Source organism: Pygoscelis adeliae, unplaced genomic scaffold (genome assembly GCF_000699105.1).
Source record: "Pygoscelis adeliae isolate BGI_AS28 unplaced genomic scaffold, ASM69910v1 Scaffold77, whole genome shotgun sequence".
In the NCBI taxonomy this organism is placed as follows: Eukaryota; Metazoa; Chordata; class Aves; order Sphenisciformes; family Spheniscidae; genus Pygoscelis; species Pygoscelis adeliae.
In genome coordinates, this window is record NW_008825216.1 from 6,480,256 (window position 1) to 6,489,372 (window position 9,117).

Here is a 9,117-nt window from a genome sequence, read left to right on the forward strand (position 1 = left end):
AAAGTCATCTGATTTTTTTTGGAAACTTCAGAAACAGCAACCAAAAAAAAAAAAAAATTGCTCAGTACTGCAACAGAATAGTTGACTTAAAACCCCTCATCCTTGCTCTTTTTTTCACTTGAAGATTGATTTGAATGTTTGGAGGTCTTATGATACCGTATATGCCGGAATGCCTACTGCGTTAGGTTTGGTTGAGTATGGTTCTTCATTCTCAGTTGGAAAGTCCTTGCTTCTGTGGGTTTAAAACAGTTCCTTATTACTACTTTTGCATAACTCTTTGTGGGTTTTCCTGAGAGATGTGATCTGGTAAAACGCTTAAAATCGTGCTAACTATTTCAGTACTATTTGTAACACACATAGGCTTGAAGTTCTGGCTTTTCTTTTTGCTTGGTCAGCTTAGTGGCTTCAGGTTATTTAATCAAGAAAAACTTTAAAGCTGTGGGCAAGTATTCACTTAGGAAAAAACCTAGAGGTATGTGGTATAGCGAAGAAAATTGATCATTTGGGGGGAAAATGGTGGATCAAGGTTCTCTTTTTTCAGTTATATAAAATTAATACTTTAGATAAGTCAATAGGAAAATTACACATCAACTATACAGTTGTACAGTTTAAAGCTGTTAGAGTAAATATAACTCAGTACATTTACATTAAGATAATATGCTAAAACTTTCATAGACTTATAAAAATATGCAGAATGCTGCATGTAAATTACATCCTGTTTAAAGTGGGAAACACATTGGAATCTAAGGTTAGGTAGTGATGAGGGGTGGAGCAAAATCCGTGGAGTGAAACAGTTGATGCTGAAGATCCAGTGCCTACACAACAAAATTCATGAAGGCTTTCCTTTGGACTAGCCCTAGTCTTGTCTTGTGGACTGAATGCTTATTAGTGATTGCAATATGTATATTCTTGAAGTGCATTTTCTGGTTTAGATTCATTCAAATCGGTTCCCATGTTCCAAGACTGCTTTGTGATGCTACCTGGACAGTAGTAAGTGGGGATGATCAGATTTGTTCTTTAAATAAATAAAAAAAGAAAATCTATTTAGAAGGTCTTGTAAAACACTAAGGAAGATATGTTCCAATTAAGTGTGGGAGAAACCTGTTAGCAAGTTATTAAATACATAGGATATTCTAGAAACATAGGTGAACATCATGTCGTTCTGTTATTTCTGGTTTTGGACAGCAGCAGCTGTAAGCAAGTATATATAATTGGTAATGTAATGACTTTGATTTTAAATTGTTCTTTTGGTCTGTTCTAGAGATTGTTTGCAAGAATTGGCAATGTGTGAAATTAATCTCAACCTGCAGTCTACTTGATTAAGCTTATTATATCATTTGGAACAGCAGACATTGTCTGATGTATAACAGAACAGTATTCTGAATCTTCCTCCAGAAGAGTTTAACTGGAAATATTGCAAATATATATATATAGATGTATATTCATATAAAAGATTTGTCTGCACTGACTGTTATAAAGTATATCTCTTAGAAGATGATGGGGTGGGACACCCATTTTAATGGGTGTCTGTAATTCCTGTTTCCTTTTAGAATTTTAGTACTCTAAAAGTGAAAATATATTTAGAAGATAATAAGCATTGCTATGTCTGTGTGACGTATTAATCAAGAAGCACAGACTGGGAGTGAAAATTAAACTTGTCATAGTACTTGTATGTGCATATAAGCTGCTGCTAAATCAGTGTTTCTGTAAAGATACTCAGATTATCTGCATGACACTACAGAAATTTAGAATGCGCTATAGGGAAATGTTCAGAGGAACATTCAAACATTTAAATATCAGCTGAATCTAACAGCTGGTTGCCTTATTTTCTTGTCTAATTTTGAAAATCTCTCTCTGTGGCCTATTAAATAAAATTAATGTAAAAGTCTTCTGTCTCTCAAGAATCAAGAAACCCTTGTTTTGCTTACCAAAATCTGCAGTAATTTCAATGAAGCCAGAGTAGAATTCTTTATAGTTGCTCCTCTTGAAATCTGCCCAAAATATACTGGCTAAAATAATTGAATTCCCCCTCCTCCCTGTCCCCACCCCAATTCTCTAATGACTGTAGGTGGTCAGAACCATCACTTTACATTTAGTAGAGTATAGCACATCCCTTGTTGCAGTGGCAGTTATCAGTGTGATGAAGCCTTGATCCAGTAATGGCATGCTGAAGATGATAAACCACCCTACTGAGTCATTACTTGCCACAGTTTATCTTTCTTTAGTAGGTATGTTTTGAATCTTCCTGACTGTTATTAGGTTGTAAAATCAGACTGTATCCTTGCCCGAGATATTTAATCTGCAGTGTCTGTACAGATGTAAGTACAGTTGTTGAAAACTTGTCCCTTATCTGAAGCTTGAATTATGCAAGGTTATCTCTGTTCTTGTTAACACTTTGTGAAACATTGCAGATGAACGTCGAGCACCTACTCATACAGTGTACATATATAGAATAAGTACATGGAGTGTTTGCTATTGTAGGCTAGCAAATTGCTGCAGTGATCCTTCTTTTCAGGTGAGGTGTGAATCTGGTGTTGATTCTGCCCATTCTTACTGGCTCTTCTCCCTCTTCCCTGGAGACAAGAACAGTGGCAGCAACCAGATAGGGCTTCCAGTTCGTCTTCTATCTTGTCACTCTTCTCCCTTCTCACTGGCAACCTCTGTGATGACTGTACTGCCTCAAGCTTCCTGACAGTTTGCTGGAGCTCCAGAATAACCAACCTATGGCTGAAGCCTGCTCCTCTGATCCTGTGCCGCTTGGCCAGTTTACATCTCCAAACCTATTTCACTAGTTGAAGCTAGGCTGTATCTCTCTATATCATTACAGGTGCTCTGCCTCTGCAGCTATGAGTCTTCACTTCTCCACCCCCTACAACCTCTTTCCTTTCTCCTCCTCTCGTACTTAATTCCCTCACTCTAGTAGAATCCTGCCCCCTGCCCCATACTGTTCCAGCCATCCACAGCCATGTAGAGTACTGTTGTTCCCAGAGCTCCTTTGCCCCGATTATGTCTTTCCTTCTCACCTCCTTGAACCTCAGTGTTTTGCAAGGGTCCAGAGGAGACAGACGCAAGGACTGGAAGAAACTAGGTTTGGGGAGGTAATGGCCATGAGGGAGGAGAAGGATGCAGGGAAGTGAAGAGAGCAGCATCAGTATAGCTCACTCCCAGAAGGTTGGGACTTCTGCTTTAGTATGAAGAATAATTCCAAACATCTTTAAATTAAATGCAGTAGCACAGTTAGAAAGTCTTCCCATTTTAAACTCGGCTTTTAATGCAAAGGATTACTTCAGAAATGAAAAATTCAATAGTATAATGATGAAGAAAAATTATAAGAATTGCAAGGAAGCTGGGGAAAAAATAGTTGTTACTGTGACTCAGAGCAGAGAGAAATGTAAGAAAAAAATCTAGGCTGGTGAATCTTTAAAGACAGTAGTTTCCATATTTGCACAAGGTAAGAAGCTGCCCTATGTTGTTACATGTTTAGAGTGAGATGAAGAATAATGAATACAGTGAAAATACATCTGCACACTAGCATCGCATCGTCTTGGAAAGTATATATTGCTGTACTTAATCTTTCCTTCTTTATCTTTGTTAACTGTAAGAATAGTCAAATACCTTAATACTACCCTGTTTGATTTGAAAACCCTAGATTGCAACAGTGGTTGAAAGTACCATATATCTATATATACACTGTATATATATGTATGCAAATAGATATATAAATATTTTCACAATATACCTTTCCATCTATAGTATTTCAGTGACTTGCTTGTGTTTTCTTCAGGTCTTTCCTTATATTCTACAGAACAGTATTTTGTGTTGTGAATTTTCGTTATTTTGTCAACATCAGGGAAGGGAAATCAGAGCAAGAATGTAGCAAGCATCTCTCAGATGGGAGACAGATATTCTGAAACTTATAAGAAGGCCATTTTAGAGCTAGACTTATGAGGCTGTGACAAATTTAAAGTATTGGATGAAGAAAAACAGTAGAAGGAAAAGAGGAAACTGGGCAAAATCATGACAGAAAAAAAACTCACCTAGGGAAGAAGTTGTTCTGAGTAGGGTGCTTACTACCAGATTCTTGCTTATATATTTGTATTACTTGTGGCACAGTACTTCCCATTTGTCATCTACTTTAGATTAGTACAGTTATTTAGGATTTGATATATAAAGAACCCTTAGTCCTGGATCCAAAATAGTGCAACTTAGCTTACCAAAGTCCAGGAGAGGAAACCACAAAAGACATGCCTAGCTCTTGAAGCTCCATATATGATTAAAGCTTACACAATTAAATTGCTTGCAGAACTTTAGGCCTTATACTGCTTGCTTAGAATCTCTATAATCTTGATTTAATTGAGCATATTAATGTTTATTATTCCAAATCTCAGTGTATTTTTGCTTCCTTAAAAAGCGTTTTGGCACCAAATTCCCCTGAAGTGCTCAGGGCATACGATGTAATGACCATACAAAGATTGTTTTTCTTTGTATACAGGTTCTTCCAGCAGTAACAAAACTAATTAAGCATCCTTTCTAAAGGATTTTAAGCCTGTGTCCTTAAATATCACCTTCCAAACCCACCACAATAACTCCAATTTGACTATTGTGTTCTTTATAACCTTTGCCTCCCCACCACATGCACTTTTGGTTTTGTTCCCTATGTTTGCTAAACACTCCTCCCCTATCACAACCTTATCGTCTTGTCATGTCTTTATTACTAGTTGACTGAGAGGTGTGCCATACTGCATGCCTGTTCCAAATTACTCTTGTGTTGGCTGGTTAATGGCTTGTCAAACAAAATCACTTTCCTTAATGGCTGTGCTGGTTTGAATTTGCATCTGCTAATTAGTCATTTACACATATCTTGTGAAAACGTAATTATCATAAGACCTTTATCTCTCTGTCAGATTGGATTTAAATAGTGAAGCAGGTTAAAAATTCTGGATGGGAATCAGCAGACAGCACAGTTGCATAAGCATCATTTCATCAGGAAACTGAGCTAAATACATGGTCCTGTGAAGATGATGTGGTGATGCTGCTGCAGGTTCATGTAATAGCTTAATTTTCCGTGTTTACTTAGGAGCTGGGGGAAAGAGGTTCATTGTTCTCCTCAGCCTGAGGAAACTGGTGGAAATCTCCCACTTTTCAGTGATAGACTGGTGTTGAGGGACCCTTCACTCTTTTCCCTGAACCTGTGTCTGGTTTCCAGACCCTGCTCTCAGAACTGCTTATGATATTTTAGCACAGGGTGTTACTAGACCCAAGTGATGTCATTAAGCTCCTTCTGAGGCAATGAGCAAATGTCGCTCTTCTGGCTGTAGTAACTTCACCTCACTCTAATACGTAGTCCTTAGCCATCTTATACCAAGCCTGACAAGGCGAATATCCTAAGCTGATAATAATGGATTTACACTGTCAGTAAGTTGTTTTATCAGCCAGTGATTTCTAACTTGATGATTTTGGTTTGATACATAAGATCACCTAATGAAAACTGATTACTAATGATTATCAAAGTATTATGTGACTTTTCATGGTCCATTGCTTTGCATACTAACTTTTAAAAAACGCAGTAAAATGAATTGACTGAAATATCAAAATCGTGTTCCTGTCTTAGAGTTTAGGAACCTCTGAGATACAGAAATAGATGGCAATTTGAGATCAGACCACAAAGATTCAGAGCTTTAGAGTTAGCAATACATTTGTAGTGCTGCAAAACATATTCTTTGAACAGGAATCTATCAGTATCAACCACAAATATTTGGATGGTATTATGTTCTGCTAGCAAACACAGTTATAGATCACATTAATTTTCAGAGAAACATCAAAGTTTCTAGTTCTCTGCCCAGGCCCTTTTGTTTCAAAATTCATTGGTCCATTTAGGAAATGTACATGATATGAAGGCTGAAAAACGTAATAGGAAACTCAGAAGTTTCAGTCAGTTAACTTTTTCCTAGCCATAATGACAAACCTGTCTGAAGGTATGTGCTTGCCTGGAAGATGTGGAGTGTTTTCTGAGACATTTATTGATTGATGCCTTTAGCATAAGCCAGCTGCACTGTTTGGATGAAATCAGTGGTGTTCATAGGAATTAGTGAATGAGATAGGGATTCTGTTGAACCATGTCCTTCTTGGGGCCAAATTTTACGTGGAAGTTGCACTGTAGTTAGTCTAGAGAGAAGCTGAGAAGGGATTACAGTAGTGGATGAGGAAGATAATGGGGCATAGGCAAGAGATTTGTCTGTCAGAATGAAAGAATATAGTTTGAAGAGTATGTTGGAATATGCTAGTTTTTGCATTAGATTCTCCTAAATTATAGATTATCATAAGACTATAAAAACACAAAGGGATAAATAAAATTCAGCTTGCATATTGTCCCAACTAGTATATATTTTCTTGTCTTCTACAGCAATATTCAGTAGCAAATGTAGTTTGAAGATACAAGTATAGCTTTATATTAGTAAAGTATATTACTAACAAAATGTCAGGGCAGGGGAGGAACAAAGGGATTACACTTCTTCTTACCTGTATTACTGTTAGTGTATTCTAAAGTAAAGGAGTAGTGCACGAAGTAAATGTGTATGTGTCTGTAGAACCTTTTATATTGGACTCTCTGATCATTACTGACTGAAGAAAGGGGGAATGGTGAGTAAAAGGTTCAAAAACAGAAAAAAGAAATGGTGCTCTGTAACTTTTAATGAACACTATCCTTTGGACAACTACTGTCTTTCTCTTTTACAATTACTCTTTTTTTATAGTTAATAAAAAACACAGCTAATGCAAGAATGTGTAGACTTTGTTGGGAAATCTGTTGCACAGTGCATTTTAGTTCATCTGGTAGAGCAGACTCTGGTAATCCTTAGTTTAGGAAGGAAACCTGCTTAAAGCAAAAAAAGAGAAAACTCCTACAGTCTTTTTAATGCCAGGTGCCCCACTTTGTCTTGCCGTTTGGGGAATTCCGTTCACTAAATACTAGAGCATTTTCCAGCTATACGCCAGTTTTTATAACAAATAGAAGATTCCTGGCAGTGAAGCACTGATTGCAGGAAATGGCCTTGAGGTTTCTCTGATGTATTCAGCCAAATCAAGAATGTGAATGGTGGTGAAAGCAAAAAAGGAGTTTTAACTGTTTATATTTAGTTCTCTGGAGAAAGACGTTTGTAGCCAGCAAAAAGGCCAGGATTTGCCAATGTGGATGTTAAAAAAATCAGAGGTTTAGAGATAGACTGCATTTAATTATTTAAAAATGCAAAGCCAAAATCAGTCCTGCTATGAATGAATGCAGTTGCTACTGAAGTCAATAGAAAGTGTGCCCAGTTATGCCAGGGCTAAACATGGCTTACAATTAAATGTTGGATTACTCTGGTTGTCTGTATTATGTTTTTTGACTTTGTCAAGATAGTTAATTCCATAAGGTTTTATATTTGTACTTTTCTTGTTTCTCATGTAGATGAAGATTATATTGAACAATCTGAAAAAAGTAACTTTAAACAAGAAATTGCTAGAATGTTCCCAGCTTGCATTATATATATGTATTTTCTGCTTTAATGTGAACATATTTTTAACAGAATAGTCATTCTCTGAATGATACAGTCTTCTAATTAGCTGGTGGAATTTATGATTTGCTAATGAATGGCCATAGACCATTTCACATTTGGATAATTGATCAATATTTTGGGTACGTCTATGAAAAAGTATAAAATATTTAGTTTGTCTTGACAACATGAAACTTCCTCGACATGAAGCTGAGCAATATTAGTGCCTGGTATGGTTTGCTGCCCCCCAGTAATAACAAAGTCTTGAACGAAGATAGAAAATATAATCTGAACCTTCCTTTAAGGATCTGGGAAAGTATTGAGCTCTTACTGCTTTTAAAGGGTTTTGATGATGGTAACCTCAACCTTTCTTTGAAGACCTTGTAATGACTGCAAACAGATGTGAGCTTAAGATAGGGCACATTATAGGGAGAGGTTTTTGGAATGATAGTTTTTGAAGGGCCACCTTCTGAAGAAATGATTAATAGTAACCATATAGGATAGGTCCAGGAAGTTTGTGTGAACTGAATCTTGTTGACTACGCAAAGCCAAATAATACTTCTGAAGTTCTGATAAAATATTGTTAGGAGTAGCTGAATCCAGTAACCCAATGGAGTTGAGGCTGCTATAGCTCCCTGCCCCTGGGTCCAACCAGTAGTGAGGCTGAGCTTGGATACCCAGTTGGCACATATGTACATATACACGCAGCTGGCCATATGGATCAACAGAGACAGAAACACTCAGCACTCACACAAACACAGACATCATCAACAGCCTCATCCTCTTCCCCTCTTTGTCTGATTGGGATGAAGATCCATTAGTGGGAAATGTATACATAAATACAATGTGTATCGCTTCAGAAGCTGGGCTTAGACACAAACAGTGCAGTAACTGGCCTTGGATCTCTGCAGTCCCCAGCTGCTGGCACCTGGGCGTGTGAACCTATGTGTCTCTGGCAGTTGGCCTGGACCCTGTCTCCTCTGGTAGCCGGCTCCTCCAGATGCTTCACTCCCCAAGACACACACACGTACCTGGCTCCCAAGCCACTTCACCTACTTGCTGACTCATCCAGCTTGAAATTCGTTAATGATCACATACTGGCTTATGCACCATCACTTGCCCCTCACTTGCTCCAGTTGTTTCGACCACAGACACTTGATCCAACTTTAGTTGCTGGCATTTAATTTCACTCACTCCATTCTCTCCAGTTTTTGGCACTCAGAGCAACAGGCTGTCTGATCTATGGTCCCACTCCAGTTGGTGGCATCCAGACCCTCAGTCCCTCCAGGACACACAGGCCTCTCGTGGTCCCCTATCCAGTTGCTGACTCTTAGACCTTCATATACATATATGCTGATAGATTAGAGAGTCCCTTCAGCCAGGAAAATAGTTAGAAATAGAGTTCAACAGGAATACAAGAAATGATCAGTTACAGGGCACGGCCAAAGGCACTGGCCAGCAGTCTGTTTACACACAATCGGCTCCTTTTATTCCCTTTCCCCTCTATTTTTCTCCACTTGTTCTTCCACAAACCACTTTGATCCCTCCCTTTCCCCGCCCTTATTTCCTCCCCTAAACATCCCATAAT

At 38.0% G+C, this 9,117-nt stretch overlaps 1 protein-coding gene across 1 annotated transcript in view; it reads left to right on the forward strand.

Annotated features, from left to right (window-relative positions):
• WDR27 (WD repeat domain 27) overlaps positions 1-9,117 on the forward strand; it is a 173,431-nt gene that overhangs the window by 39,022 nt on the left and 125,292 nt on the right. The gene's annotated exons all lie outside the window — the stretch shown is intronic.